Source organism: Pseudopipra pipra, chromosome 1 (genome assembly GCF_036250125.1).
Source record: "Pseudopipra pipra isolate bDixPip1 chromosome 1, bDixPip1.hap1, whole genome shotgun sequence".
NCBI classification, from domain to species: domain Eukaryota; kingdom Metazoa; phylum Chordata; class Aves; order Passeriformes; family Pipridae; genus Pseudopipra; species Pseudopipra pipra.
Window position 1 is genome coordinate 51,581,079 of NC_087549.1, and position 15,125 is coordinate 51,596,203.

Sequence of the window (15,125 nt, forward strand, 5' to 3'; positions counted from 1 at the left end):
TGTAGCACTGTGAGACTTCTGCATTAGCCTCGTAACAGTATAAATATATCCATAACACTTAGAACTAGTTTTTGAATAAGGCAATTAGGAGATAAACAATGTGAATGTTCAGAAGTGACTGTAAAAACAAAACCTTAACATATGCACTCATCAGTAGTGTACTAATAAATGTACTAGTATATGATGTGTACCAATTGGCCTTAGGTATCCTTCACTTACAAAAATGCTTCCAGTGGTCTTCACTGTAGATTTATCAATGCTGCCCTGTGTTGTGGACATCTTATCTGAGGTTCATTGCTGAACTGAAATACCTTTTCCTTCAGCATCTTGTTTCCTCTGGCAAAGGCAGGACTCCCAACTTCAAGATGAATGTTCAGTTTATCTGGCACTTGGATCATCCTTCGAGGATAAGTTCATTGTCCCAGATAAAGGAGGTTCTTTCAAATTCCTTTTTAAACTGGCTTTTGTCCAGTGGTCTTGGCATATACTGCTAAACATTTTCTGAACTATTTCATTACTGCTTAATACTGTTTCTCAAGTTGGAGCTAACACACATATCTTATCAGTCATCTTGGCTTTTCAGTACAAGGTATACATTCTTTTTCTCAATCACTGGAAATTCTCTTTCTATTCTGAATTTCATTAATTACCACACTTCAGTTTTGTGAAGGCAGTTGATGGTACGTGATGTTCAGTCTTCTTGGCAGATAGAAGATGTCCAAATCAATGTTCTCTTCTGTGATGACCACAGGCTTGAAGATGTTTTGGTTTGTTTTCCCAGTGGCAAGAGTCCAGACTAGGGACTGGTGTTTCTATAGAGGGAAAATGATACATAGAATTTTATTTATCTGATGTCATACAGCTTGTTTCTTTTTTCTGTTCCTGCCTTTTTATCAGAACTGAAATAATGTTCTGATGATCAAGTAAAAAGGTATTAAATTTGGTAACAAGTTGTATTTACGGTTTGGGGAGTTTTATTTCTACCCATAAAGGAAGTAAAATATGCTTTGGGAGCCTTGGGTCAGAAGATGAACGAGTTAGTCTGAGGAGGGTTGAGGATACTGGTGCCTTAAAAGGTCAAAAACCCCTTGGAGAGGGAAAGAAATGCTCATTTTTTGCAAATGAGAAACAGTTGTCTAAGGGCACAATTCAGTCAAGTGGTATCTAATTTTTCCTCATAATTTCATCTAAGCAGTTTTTTCCTGTTCTTGTTCAAATCATCATCTTAATGATTTTAATTAGTTTTCAGTTAGCCTTAGCCAGAGGGTTATGTGATACACTTAGAAAATGGTTTCAAGTAGTTTGTCAGCAGTTTCTGAGCTACATATTTTAGAAGAAATAACTTCAGATGATAATGAATAGAACATCTTAGATTAATGGTTTGTGGGGAATTCTTGGCTTGAAAGCAAAATGCTTTATGCAACAATGTTGTAATACTAGACTGAAACAAGAACTCTCAGTTCAGTGCTCCCTTGTCAGTAGAAAAAAATTAATGCACGTAACATTCCTAATTTCAGGCAACATGCTTCAGTAAGTGAGTTGATGTCGATATATAATATTTTGTATAATTTGGTGGCAGTCAGGAGGGGAAGCACACTAGTTATGGCATTTGATTTATTTTAATCCACGTGAGACTGTTGAGAGCACTTCAGATAGATAAATATTTTGGCTTGATATGTTATTTCAGTGGGACAAAAGAAATGTCATATAAGATTTGTGCATATGTGTGCATGCTTTAATGTGCACGTTATCTATTTACATGTTTGTGAATATTAATAGTTCTTTGAGAGATTTTGTTTTAGATAAAAATTGGAGAGGTATATCAAAGATAATAATAAAAACTTTCTAAAAGTGTTTCTTACCGTGCAAGTGGGATTGTTACTATAGCAGAGAAATATGAAGTTATCACTACTGAAGTAAATAGGGTGCTAGTACTCTAATTTTCTTGATAAATAAAAGCATGGCCTTTAGTGAGTTAGTACTAATCTGAAATTGTGTTAAATAGACCCAAAAAGTAATGACATGTATGTATTTCTGTATATATTTGTATGAATTAAATGAGAATGGTTAATTCATTGCTCTTCTGTTTCAAGTGTCCTGTGAGTCAGATAGAGTAAATGCTGTCGGAAGAGCAGCTCTTCCCTTTTCTCAGCCTCTGTCTTTCTCGTTGTCTTTCTGTTCCAAGAATGTGTTTATAACAGTGTTCACAACTATAATTATAGAAACACTTAGTCATTATTAATGCCATCTTGCATTATCCGACAGAACAGTTACAGCGGTTTGATATTAATGTGTTTATATAATACACATTCACAATTACAGTTGACTGTAAGTCCTCTAGTTGTAGTCCAATAAAGATGTCTTCAGAAAAATATGCCCAAACAGTACATTATGCTATTGGCAAGGTGTGGGCTGCAGGAGTGGCCTCTGCAAGAAGAGGCCAGTGGCCGCCCTGTGTTGGACACATCTGATTCCAGCTGTCTTCAGTGGACCCACCACTGGCCACAGCTGAGGTCCTGGTGGCACCTCTGGGATAGCATGTTTAAGAAGGGGTAAAAAACACTGGGCAGCAGCTGCCAGAGAGGAGTAAGAATATGTGAGAGCACCAGGCCTGCAGGCACCAAGATAGTGAAGAAGGAGGGGGGAGGAGGTGCTCCAGGTACTGGAGCAGAAATTCCTCTGCAGCCTGCGTTGAAGACCATGGTGATGCAGGCTGTCCCTCTGCAGTCCCTGGAGGCCCATGGTGCAGCGGAGATCCACCTGCAGCCCGTGAAGGATCCCACGCCAGAACAGGTGTGGATGCCGTGAAGGAAGCTGCAGCCCATGGAGAGGAGCCCACACAGGGGCAGGGTTTCTTGCAGGACCTGTGGCCTGCGGGCTACCCACACCGCAGCAGTATATTCCTGAAGGACTGTATGCCATGGAAAGAGATTTTTTTTTTTTGAGATCTTTAAGTGCATTGTATTAATTCTGCTACAGGAAGTCATCACTGACAGCGATGCAATTAGAATGTTATGGATTACTGTTAAAAAATACAAATATTGTCGAGAGTCTGCTCTGTTTGTCATTTGCTGGATATAATTTTATTCATATCCATGTATTTTTTTTACGAAACACTGTGTTCAGTTGTGTGAAATCTTTCCACAGTGTTTCGCAGTTCCAGCTGATTTCTAAAGGACAGTAGCATAATTTTTATTCAAGGCAGTGGTTGGTTTGATATCTCTAAGGGGATGTCACTGCATTTGCAATGAGTCACTGGCATCGGCCTTTCATTCGTTTTAAAACAGTTCAAATCCAAATAAAAATCAAATCTTCACAGACTGCGTTGAAAGGATGTTTCCTCCAATGAAACCTTCTGTGTTTAATATAGTGCTGGTTGTAGCCAGGATGAGGATTCTGTTTGTGCTATTTGAGGTGAAAATAGATGATTTTCATGGCTATATGTGGTTTTTTGAATGGCCTAGTATGCTTGTTTGTATTCTGAATATCTAATGTTGCATAATGTTTAGCAATGCCTATGCAACGTCTGCAGAAAATGCTTATATTAATTATTGTTTTAAATGACCTAGTAACCAGACATGCATAGCTAGCAGATGTCCTATAAACTAGACAGTGATTCAGAGGAGTATTTTATATTGTAGAATGTGAAGTAGTTGTGTGAAAAATGTACATTGTTGTTTAATTGTGCATAGAAGAGTTGTGATCCATTTTAAAAAGACAGATAAAGTGATCAGTTGGCAAATGTGCGGTTCAAGCCAACTCTAGTGTCTTACCATGTGAAGTTGTAGTTCTTTTGATTTTCCATTGTGATGAATACTTTGTCATTAAATATTTTTTAGCATGGCATTGCATTTATGTTTTATGTTAGCGGGGCTACTTTTCTTCTGTTTTCATTCATATTGAAGATAAACCAGTACATTTCTTATTCAGTCCTGTTTCCCCCAGATTACTTTAAATAGCTGTATTTTTAATTCATTTGAATGCTATCAAGAAATAACATAAAGTACTATCAAGGTGTGGGAGTTGCAGCTTGCTCACTGTGTTAAAGTTAAATTTTTTCTTAGAATTTTCTAGACCTGGAACACTAGCATGTTTAGCATTTTATTGCACATCCAGGTAATAGCTGCAGCCATTAAGGACATGCCTTTTGGCAAAGCAGCTCCAGTTCATGTTGACACATTCAAGCCAGTTTCCAATTAACTGTGTAAATTAATACCAGTTGCTGCCAATATGGAGCAACATGGAGATCAGACCGAGCAAACTGCCAGAATAGGGACCCAGCTACCTCTGTGCTGCCATGCAAGCACTGGAGGGGTTAGCTACTTTAAAAACACACCTAAAGACTTAGTGAGTAGGACACTTAACATGTTTGTTCAAAAACCAGAATAATGCCACCAGCTATGTCTGAGGTATTGCTTGTTGTTATAACTTACAGGAATCTTACAGTCATTTTTGTAACTTCTGATCTGACTTACAGATTTCAGAACCTGGCACAAATTCTGTGTTTATTACAAACATTGAGCATCCAATATTCTTGCAGAGAGGGAAGTAAAAGATTAATTAACATCAGAAACCCATTTTCTGAATCACTGACAGACAATGTTCTTGGCTTCCTTAACCCTAAAATAGACAATTTATTTTAACGTATTTTGCCTACAAATAAAGGCTAATACAAAAAGCCTAATAGCTTTCAAACAAATTAGTGCTAATGATCTCCTTACTCTTTTGTTATAGATGTTCTCTACATATGACTTTTTAGTTTACACTTTTTTCTTCTTTTATAGAACAAAATATTTTGAATATGAACAGTGCGGCTCATGAGGTAATACTTAACATAGATTACTGACTTTCAAATTTTCATTTGAAGCAGTGGGGTTTCTGTAGTGTTCATAACTAACTTTGGGATATCAGTTTTCTTGTTTGCTTACGAGTGGCATCAGCCCCCTCATATTTGAGTACAAAATTGCAGAACATTCTGCAACTCACGGAATTAAGTGGGAGACACTGTATTAGAACCACCAATAGACGATAAAGATTTGTTAAAGATGTTTGGCTCAAAAATGATGATATAATAAATTATGGCATTTTTTTAATATTTGAGGAACTCTCCTCTTCTGTTGAAGACAGACAGAGGCTATATGAAAGATCTGGGAAGTCACTTCTCATTAAAACACAGTATTCTCAAAGTAACCTGAAAGATGAAGTTGACTGCTGAGGGTAATTCTGTGTAACACCGTGTAGTGCTGCAGAGTGCTAAGCAAGTCCTCTAGCCTAATTCATTTACCTTGCTGTGATTACATGTCTCCTGCTGAGGTTATATCCAACACCTGCCATCATATATGCTGAGAAGCAGCTACCATAATAAGCTAGACACTGGAGCTGAGTTTACAGTGGATTTCTTGACAACAAAAATGTTTAGGATTAGAAAGTTTTACTGTTATATATTGGAAACCCAGTATCCCTCACCATCTTCCACCCATAGTGCCAGACACTGTCCTGCTGGTTAAGTGCATCAGAATCTAGTCTCATATTTCCCTGCTAAATTAAAAGTAGAACTACTCTGAATAAGTGGGCTTTTGTTTGTGTGTTTGTTTTCCCTTTCTGGAGTATTCATGAGGAGTTCCTTCAGATGAGGTAGGAGTACCCCAACAGGAGAGAGGAAGTTGAGGTAAGAGAATCCCAACAGGAGAGAGACAAAGTGCTTCATGTTGTAACGCCAGTAAAAAAAATATTTTTTTTTCATTACCTTCTGGTGAATTGGCATTTTTCAAGTGGAATATTGGTCTGGAAAAGAAAAATGAATTTACTTCTGGTGGGGGTTCTTCGTTCAGGAAAGACCATGAGAAGAATGTAAACTTTCTGTCCTGGCTATATGCCCAAGACATGTAAATGTACCTCAGGAAGCTTTAATCTAGGTAGTTTGAGACTCTAAAAGTATAAATGAAGTAGCACATGCTTTAGTGGAGGGTTCCCTAGGTACTCAGTGCTGAAGGCATGTTACTGCACCGTGCCATGTCTGTCTCTACTGAAACCGCTACAGTTTCTGCTCTAGTTTTAGCAGACTTGTGTTAAGTAGCAATACAATTTTTGTGCTTTTTGCCTGGCTTTTCTCTTCCGTTCCTGCAAAGCTGTGGCCAGTAAAAAGCCTGTGAGAAATGCAAATAAACAGTGAGTCTGAAGATCCTCCTCTAGGAGCTGCACTCACTACATTGCAGGATCAGGAGAAAAGAGAATAAGCAGAGTATTCCTAAATAAGCTTTTTCTTGTTTAGTAATTAATCTACTGGAAAAAAAAGCCTCTTAATTTCTTGCAGTCTTCATGGCTTTTCTTTCAGTCTCATACTTATCCCATTAGATTTCTTCTCATCCATCCTGCCCTTTAGAAACTAATAAAGTGTGGATCAAAACCTTTCCTTATATCTACAGGCTTTAAAGTGGGGAACGTGACTGCCTCCATTTCAGAGCCTAAGTCAGTTGTTTCCCGAGTTGGAAGTCAGTGGCAGTGAGCTGGAGATGGATTCCATCACTCCTCTTTAGGAGCACAAATATTAGGTTTTTTGCTGAAATTTAAGAGGGATTTCTTGTCTCAATTATATTTATGGGAGGTTTTTTCATCCCTTCTTACAACACTTAATTTGTTGGCAAGCATTTATGACTGATAGTACGTTGTTAGCAGGTCTAGCTGTGACTGTAGTAAGAGTGGCCAAAAAATCATTGATTTCAGGCAGAGGTCATTAAATGCTGTATCAGAAAGCTATTTGGCAAGCCTGTTGTTCACAGAATACTGGTTCTTTGGGTTGAATTTGAAATTACTCTGAAGCACAAGATAGCGGTAAAGCAAGCTTCTTCCTCATCAGTGTCAAAAACCAGGCCTCTATGCTGATATTTTCATCACAATTAAAAAACGTGTTTTTACCATCTCCCGTTGTCTTTCTTCTTTTACCAGAGAATTATGTGGTTTAAACTACTTCATTAACCTTAATCAAACCTCATAGGAAGTGCTTTTCTACACAGTAGAAGTGTACTGGAAAATGGCTAAAATTTTGCAGACACTTAGTGTCTGGGCATAAGCAACGTTTTTCCAATGAAAGGAATTGGTTCAGCCAAAAGCAGCACACTTAGGAGACTACGTATTGCCACCTAGAATTCCTGCTTCCAATGTGTCTTCAAGTGCTCACAGATTTCTACACTTTTTAGACTTTGCTCCCAAGTTGGGGAGAGTTATATGGCAGTTTGTCACATGGCAAACGTGGCAGCAGAGCTCAGTTATTGCACAAGCAAAATGATTGGGTTGTATTTAAGTCCTCTGGTATTTCCCAACATATCAGACACAGTCTTAATCCTTTATATATACTTACAGAACTCAGAGTCAGAGAAGAAGCAGTTAAAAGGTTTTCATGGAACTTCATGAGCTGAATTAAAGAGCTCCGTACTTTTGTTCTCAGTGTTAAAGCAATATAGTTATTTCCCTCACCAGCTGACATGATGCTTTCTGCATCTAGAAGTCACATTTCCAATCAGCTGTATTTCAGTAGCATGACGGAAAAAAAATCCTATCTGGACCTCATTGAAAATGTAATGATGTACACAGCCATTTAATGAGAAAAGAGGTGCAGGTAATTATCCAAGTGATAATGTTTCAGCAGCTAATAACATCAGATATTTGTGATAATTGCATGCAAGCAATTGATCACAGTTCTGTGCTTCTCACGTTACAGATTTGCAGAACACCTTTCAGTACACATGTATTCATATTAGAACATGGAAGCCACAGATGCAGTTTTCTCTCCAGTATCTTCATATACTATGATTTTGCGTTGTTTAAATATGACTGTGTTGTTACTTAAATTTTTACTAGTTCGTTTTTCCGCGTGCTTTAGAGGGGAGAAATGTGCTTCCGCCAAATTTGAGTTCCTGATTTCCCCATACTCTTAAAGCATTTACCTCTTCCAGATGTCATAGTGAAATCTTGTGCCATTCTGGTTTCTGCTGAAGGATGACATTAGTTGCTGTGTTGCAGCATTCAGCTCTTCCCAACACCCCAAACACTTTCACATCAGAAAAAGGTGAGCGTGACACCTGGATTCATAAAGGCACATAGAAACCAACAGTAGGATAAGAATAAAATTAAGGTGCACAGGTTCAAAACAGTGATGATGGAAACTCATTGATAGATAGATTGGAGCATTGTCACCTGGTCCTGAAAGCACCTAAGCACCTATGTAAGCCACACTGTAATGAAGGGGAGTTCTCCAAGTGCCTGATGCGTGTGCAGCTGAGCATGGTGGCACCATCCTGAACTCGGGAGTCAGAGGTTTTTCTTCCCAACATGTCTGTCTCCTGCAGTTGCACAAGAAATAGATTAAAGACAGAGCAACAACGGGGTGATCCCTAATGTATTCTCTTACTTATGTGTTGAGAGCTACAAAAGAAGGGAAGGGAATGAAAATTTGCTTAAGAGGCAAATTTCTTTTCGTGCAAGGCCTGCGCAATAAGACCACTGCTCAAAGGAATTGGAGATGCTTCTTTCTGAAGCTTTTTTACATTCATATCTTACAGTTGCAAGGAAATGGCTCTTCCCAAGATGAGAACCTAATCTGGTCATTTGCCCTCTTTCTGCACATGGACATGTTGTAGGGAAGAAATCAACGAGAAAGCAATCTATAGAAGAGAAATTAAGATTTGTCAGGCATTTGAGAAGGCTCTGGAAGGAAAACAGAAGGTGAAGAGAAGCAGGTCCCTGGTCCAGTCTTTTGCCCCTACAGTATTTCAGGAATTTTCAGTTAGTAGAAATCATAGCCAATTGCTGTTTGAGTGGCAGACAACACTTACCCTGGGTTCTCACATCTTAGGAAAGGGATCCTACCATTGTACTGTTGCTTGAAAGGACAGTGTCGCGATCTCTTACAAGTGATATCCCAAGAAAAAACTGAAAGAGAGGACAGGCTTTTGGAGGAGGATTCTGGACTCTTCTGTATCCCAAATAAGGAAGTGTGCTTTTGTAGAAGCTAGCAGGGTACCTGAAGAATGGGATGTAAAACTTGTCGCTTTTCTTGGCATTTCCTTATGAGGTTTCCTTATTAAGCAACCACACTTTTGAAAATTCCGGGATAATAGTTGATGAGGATCCTGTTCCAAGGAGATGGGTTGGATACTGTGCACCAACTCTTGAGCTAACGCCCCTCAGAACTGATTAATCTAGAAAGCATCAGGCAGGACAAGGTGAAAATATTATCTGAGTTCTGGAAGCTCACTGTGTAGCAGCAATAGTAATGATTAGGTGACAGAAACAAAAAAGTCATCATATTCTGGAGTAGACTTGATTAGCAACAGCATTAAGTTTCCTTCATGAGTGCACCCTGTGCTATGTGAAACTTCTAAGGCAGCCTGTGGCCTTCAAATTTTAGTGGAATAAATTGATGTACCAACTATAAAAATAAGTGGTATTTTTCAGCAATCACATTTAGATGTTACGTTGGCTATGGCGTTCTTGCCGTGTTTAATTTTAGTGTGAGGCACATTGGCGAAGGCAGAAAGTTGTTTAGAGAAATGTCAATTCAGACACTTTACTTACATGGCTTGCAAAATGCAAGCAGCTTTACTGGCAGATTTTTTTTTCCTGCTTTTTAATGTAGAAGTACTAACAACTGTATAATTAGTAAGAATTTAATTATTATTTTAGTTACAGCAAGGAAAAGCTATATTTTGCAAGGATATATTATAGCGCCTGTTGAATTTAAATTATCCATGTTGTAGATTGTATACGTTGAGTTGTACTTTTAAGGTAACGGAAAGTATTAAAACAGATCATTTTAGCTCCCGTGCAAGTCTATAAAGAAGCAAATTTCAATTAAAAAAAGAAAAAAGAAAAAGCCCACGGAATACACATTGGATATGTTCTGTATGTACCAATGAAGTCAGGATTTTTACATGTAAAAAGTGAATTTATATTAGGTGTGGTCTTCACAGCTGCATAGCACCAGCAGTATGACAGTATTTCTCTGGTGGTGCACATCTATTTTAATTAACCTTGTCCAGCCTCCCCTGTAGCTTCGTCATTCTTGTCTCCGTCTTCTCTTGAAGCCTAAATGTATGGGAAATGCCTCCAACTCTTGATTTGACATTCTCTGTAGGTTCAGTATAAGGTTCAGTATAAATGCATCCGTTTCTATCAGGTTATTCCCCTTTATAGATGGTAGATGACATTTTCAGTAAACTTCAGTATGTTCTGACTCAACAACCAATAGATCATAATGAAATCTTCACGAAAGTGTTTTATTTCTGGAATCTAAAATCTACAATTGTTATGATATACTGAAAGATGCTTAGCAATGCACATGTGAAATTACCCAGACAGAAATAAAGTTTTGTAGGTTTGCTTCCAATTAATGAATTTGCCTTTAAAGTTCCAGAAAAGGGCTCCTCTGAGATCTTTTATTAACCCATATTACTGTCATTCAAATAAAAATACTCCTTTAGAAAAGCTACTAAAGCTACTTTGCCACCTGTAATATGGAAATAAAAATGGATACTGCAGTGATGCTGCTATTTATCTTTTGTGTTTGGCAAATAAAACCTATGCTGTGTAATATAGCATAAAGAATATAGAAAATCCTCTGGTATAATCTCAGGTTGTCTAGTTTCTTTCACTGGTGAATTTTATTCATATTGAGAAGAAAAGCATTTGAAATTATGTAACCGGAGGCCGCTATTTTGTGTGTAAATAGGTAGGCTGCTTTTATGATGAAGGTGTGAATTTCCTTTATTTTACCATTTAAGAGCCTTTCAATACTATTGTAAAGCTGAAGCCTAAAAGAAGTTCTAATTTTTGTGCTACATTTGTTAAATGACAGATCTTTGCAATGAAAGCAAACTTTAATTGCCAAAACATTTATTCATTTTTGTTACTTTTTGATTCTGGGGTTTTGTTACTTCAAGATTCTTTTCTTTTTCCTATTCTGCACGGTTCATGTGCTGTTCTCCCTTCCTGGGAGAATATATTTATGTACAAGAAGAATTTCATTCTCTCATCCTTCTGCTTTAAGCTCAGTATGTTCATGAGATTTCTGTGTACGGAAAGTCTTCGTATCGCCTCTCTAAATTCTGCTGAATCCTCTAGGCACACACAGACTTTACATTTTACATCAGCTGTCATGTTTGTTTATCATGTGCCAAATTTCTCTTTGCCACCTCTAAACTCGAGGTGGTTTTTCTGAGCATTTTTATTTTTCAGCGGATTCATTTCCTAGAGAAAGCTTTGTTGGTGTACCGCGTTTAAACATGTCAATGATGCAGAGTCTAGGGAAGCAGAAACTGTTAAATTCTCTAAAGGATTCTGGGATATCCTTTTTTATCTAATAGTTGCCTGAGCTTTGCTTTGCTTTGCCTATTAAAATGTGTTCCTTTATGTTATTCCTCATTTAAAGAAAATTTGATGGAACATTTGAAGATAGGTCTAGAAAAGCACACACATTAATATTTATGGCTGCGTGTATTTCGACTCCGGAAGGCCTGAGTAGCAATTGGATATAACCACGTTGATGATTTTCAGTACATCTGCTGAGCCACAGGATATTCTGAGCAAGGTAGTTGCCTTTACTTTGAAATGAACACATGAAGAGATTTGGTTTCACTTGGCTTCTGCATGCACAGATGCATTACTTATATTCAAGATAAATAATATTAGTCTGCTTTTTTCCAAGGCATTCTTCAATACCTCAGTACTTAACACAAAGCCGCGTAACACCTGCTTCTTTCCATGTCAAGATTAAATTGTGAAAAAGCATGGTATTATAAACTGATAAAAATTTTCTGCAACTTTTTGGTTGCTAATTAAGTGCAAATAGCAGATGACACTAAGTTTTGCCCTCATCTGATATTCTTTGTCTACAATTCTGAAGTTTGTTATACATGACATGTTAATTATAGCATTGTAACGAAAATTTTAATTACTGTTTTTCTTTGTTCAGTACATTCTTTCTTACAGCGTCAAAAAGTATTTTACATCAAGTATTCTTATGGTCTTTTACAAGACCCATACCTCATTGCTAGAAATTTCTAAGTAATTTTTTTTTAATAGAAATGTTTTATTATAACAAGACAAAACTTCCTTATGGAAGTTATGAGGAGAGCATACTTGAAATTTAAACAAGATGTTTATTTTTAGTAATGTAAGGACTGAAAAAACGGACATTGTATCCAACTGGGGGCTGAAGCTGAATTACAGTTACCATGTCTATCACTGCCATTGGCTTCATCTGAACCTTATTTTCTTTTGTTAGGCTAGATATATCCAAATGCTCACAACTCAGTTGTAGTGCACTGTATTTTGGGAGTATAGATTGCTTGTAATTCAAAATAATGATAAACTTTTAAGCAGAGAACATGATCGAATAATTTTTCTGTTTCATTCTTTCCTCTCCTCCTCTTGTACTGCTCGTCCCTCTGCCTTCACATCCTTTTTCAGGAACAAGAAAGAGTAGCTTGTTCTGTAGAATTGTTTTACCTTAATTTGGGGTATTATACTGATAATTCTTTTTTACATTGAGGAAATATAACTGTAGTTTTACTTTGCAGTTCCAAATGGTTTGTAAGAATCCCTGAAATATTTTCAATTTGAAACTCAAATGGGAATGTACTCTAATTTTATTGAAGTTCCTTTGGGAGAAGGATTTATTTTTGTTTTTTGTTTCTTTACAACATGTCTTAGTATTCTGTATAGTCAAACAGCAGCACTTTTCAAATATATGTATTACTTCTGGTCAATGAGAGTGGAATATTAGGTTTCTTTAAAAAAACCCAAAAAACTCTTAAAAAAACCCAAGCTCCAGTAAACCAAAACCACTGCAGTTTTTGAAACAATAAATCAACTACTTTCATACAAGCAGTTGTATAATTAAGTAGCATAATATTTAAATATTGATGTGCTAAATATAGAGCAGATATTAAAAGCTACCACACAAATAGCTAAAGGAAGAAATTTGACGTGTGGACCATATGGCTGCATCATATTGTAGCATGCATTTTCCCTAAGCTGGGAGCATTAGCTTCTCTTGCCTCTATAAAACTTTTTTTTTTCTTTTTTTTTGACTACTAGAGGTCAGGAAAAGACTGACATGGCATCCAGATTGTCTCAGCCCACCCTGCTTTATGGTTCGTAGCCCCTTTCTCCAAAGGGGTGCTTTTGTTTTTGGGCCCAGTCAAGATGCCAACTGCTTGAATAGATTGGCATCAGATCCAACCTAGTATTGCCACAGTTGAGGTTCTTGCAGTTCCCCTCAGTATTTTGCAATACCTCTCAACAGAGACAAGAGAGGAACTGAAATGTTACTCAGACTTAGTGCTCAAAGGTAGGTTCCTCTTGGAGTTTTAGACTTATTTCATTAGTTACATCATATTGTAAAACTACACTTGGCTGTGCAGGAAACCTTTAAATGACCAAATAAGCATTTTCTGAAAACTGTTTTTAAGTGTGAGAAATTAAATCAGCGGCGAGACAAAGGAGTACACATACAGAGTTAGATTGGCTGGGGGAAAGAACAAATACAATAAACAACTGGAAAAGGATGCTTAGAAAATAAGAAAATAGGAAAACTACATACTTATTTTATGGTCTTGTGGTGGATACTGTGTGTCAACAATCATCCTTGAAGTCTAGTTCAAGACACCATCCAATTAATAAATGTTGTCCCTTTTTTCATCCTGTGATGGGAGTCAGAAGAATCTGTGTAGATAAGCAGACAAAGATCATGTTGTGGTTGGAGTGGGGCAAGTTGGTAAATCATGATCTGTGGTCAGTAAAATTGGTAGCTTGTGGAACAGAATTTGGAACGCAGGAGGCATTTAAAAAATAAAATATCCAATAAGATGTTGGAAAATTGTATGTTAAGATTCATTCAAGTCTAATGCATGCTAAAACTCCCAAAGGAGTTGTTTTGGGTATTTTTCGGTAGTTTCTTTTTGTACTAAAGCAATATAAAGTTGAAATGAGGCCTTTCTGGGTTCTGTCAAATGAATCTACCTTTCTAATCCTGAAACACCTTTCTTCAGCATTTTGAAATGGAATGGAATAGCTCCTGCTTTTAGAAGCCTTTCACGATCCTGCTACGCATTCAGCTCCTATTTTCCTGCAGTACAAAATCATCCTTTGAAAGAAATGTGATAGGCCACACTGCTGTTACTTTCTGTGTTGGAGGTAGACCCTGTCAGCTCATCCCTGTCAGTTTTCCTGGTCTGTCGTTAGCGGGAGAACTGGGAGGGCCATAATGTCTTTTCTTAAGATAGATTAAGGATCAAGCAGATATTAGGGTAGGGATAGATTTCTCGCATAGGTTTTCTCACTGAAATTAATGAAGTGCCTCTCTAGCTGTTAGACTGCAAACATTTAAAATGTGATGGAACTGTTTAACTTTGCTGTAACTGCTTTTGCAGAAGACCTGAAGCAATAGCTCTTTGTTTTGGTAAGTGCTATCTCACATAACAAACAGGATTGTTTAAATATCAGAATTGCTTAGGATTTCATTTTTACTGAGGTTTGTACAACTGGAGAGGTAATACAGACATTATTTTTATTTCCTATGGATTAACTTTGCCTAGTTTTTAGGCAGTAATTTCACACGCGGTTATATCAACTTGATCAACACCTTCCTTTTTCTATTGATGAGCAGCAAGGCTGTGCCCTCACAGATGAGGTGCAGTTCCACAGCATCTAAAGGCAGCCGGCAGAGCCAGTAACAGGAATAACATCATGCCACTGGGATCCAAGGGAAGTCCCAGGTTCAGGGTCCAACTGAAGGCCTGGGGCAGAAGCCAAAGGAGAAGGGGTCAGAGTCAGTGGTTGATACAGAAACTGATGGCCCAGGACTGCACTGAAATGCCCTGTACCATGGGCAAGGTACAGGGCAGGACAGTATGGCCTGATAGTGCCCCTTGGGGATCCGACACCACCGTCTCACACATTCCAGCACTAAAAACACCCCAACAACAGAGAAAATAGAAAATCAGTTGAGTCCTTGGTTTGGTTTACTGTGCAGCCTCATAGGACAGAAAAATAGGAAGTCACGGTAGAAATGTGTGAATCACTTTCAGTGGCAGTATGAGTCTATAGGGCTTAAAGAGCAGTTTTGG

The 15,125-nt window shown here is 37.7% G+C and overlaps 1 protein-coding gene across 11 annotated transcripts in view; it reads left to right on the forward strand.

Annotated features, from left to right (window-relative positions):
* PTPRM (protein tyrosine phosphatase receptor type M) overlaps positions 1–15,125 on the forward strand; it is a 457,368-nt gene that overhangs the window by 104,579 nt on the left and 337,664 nt on the right. The gene's annotated exons all lie outside the window — the stretch shown is intronic.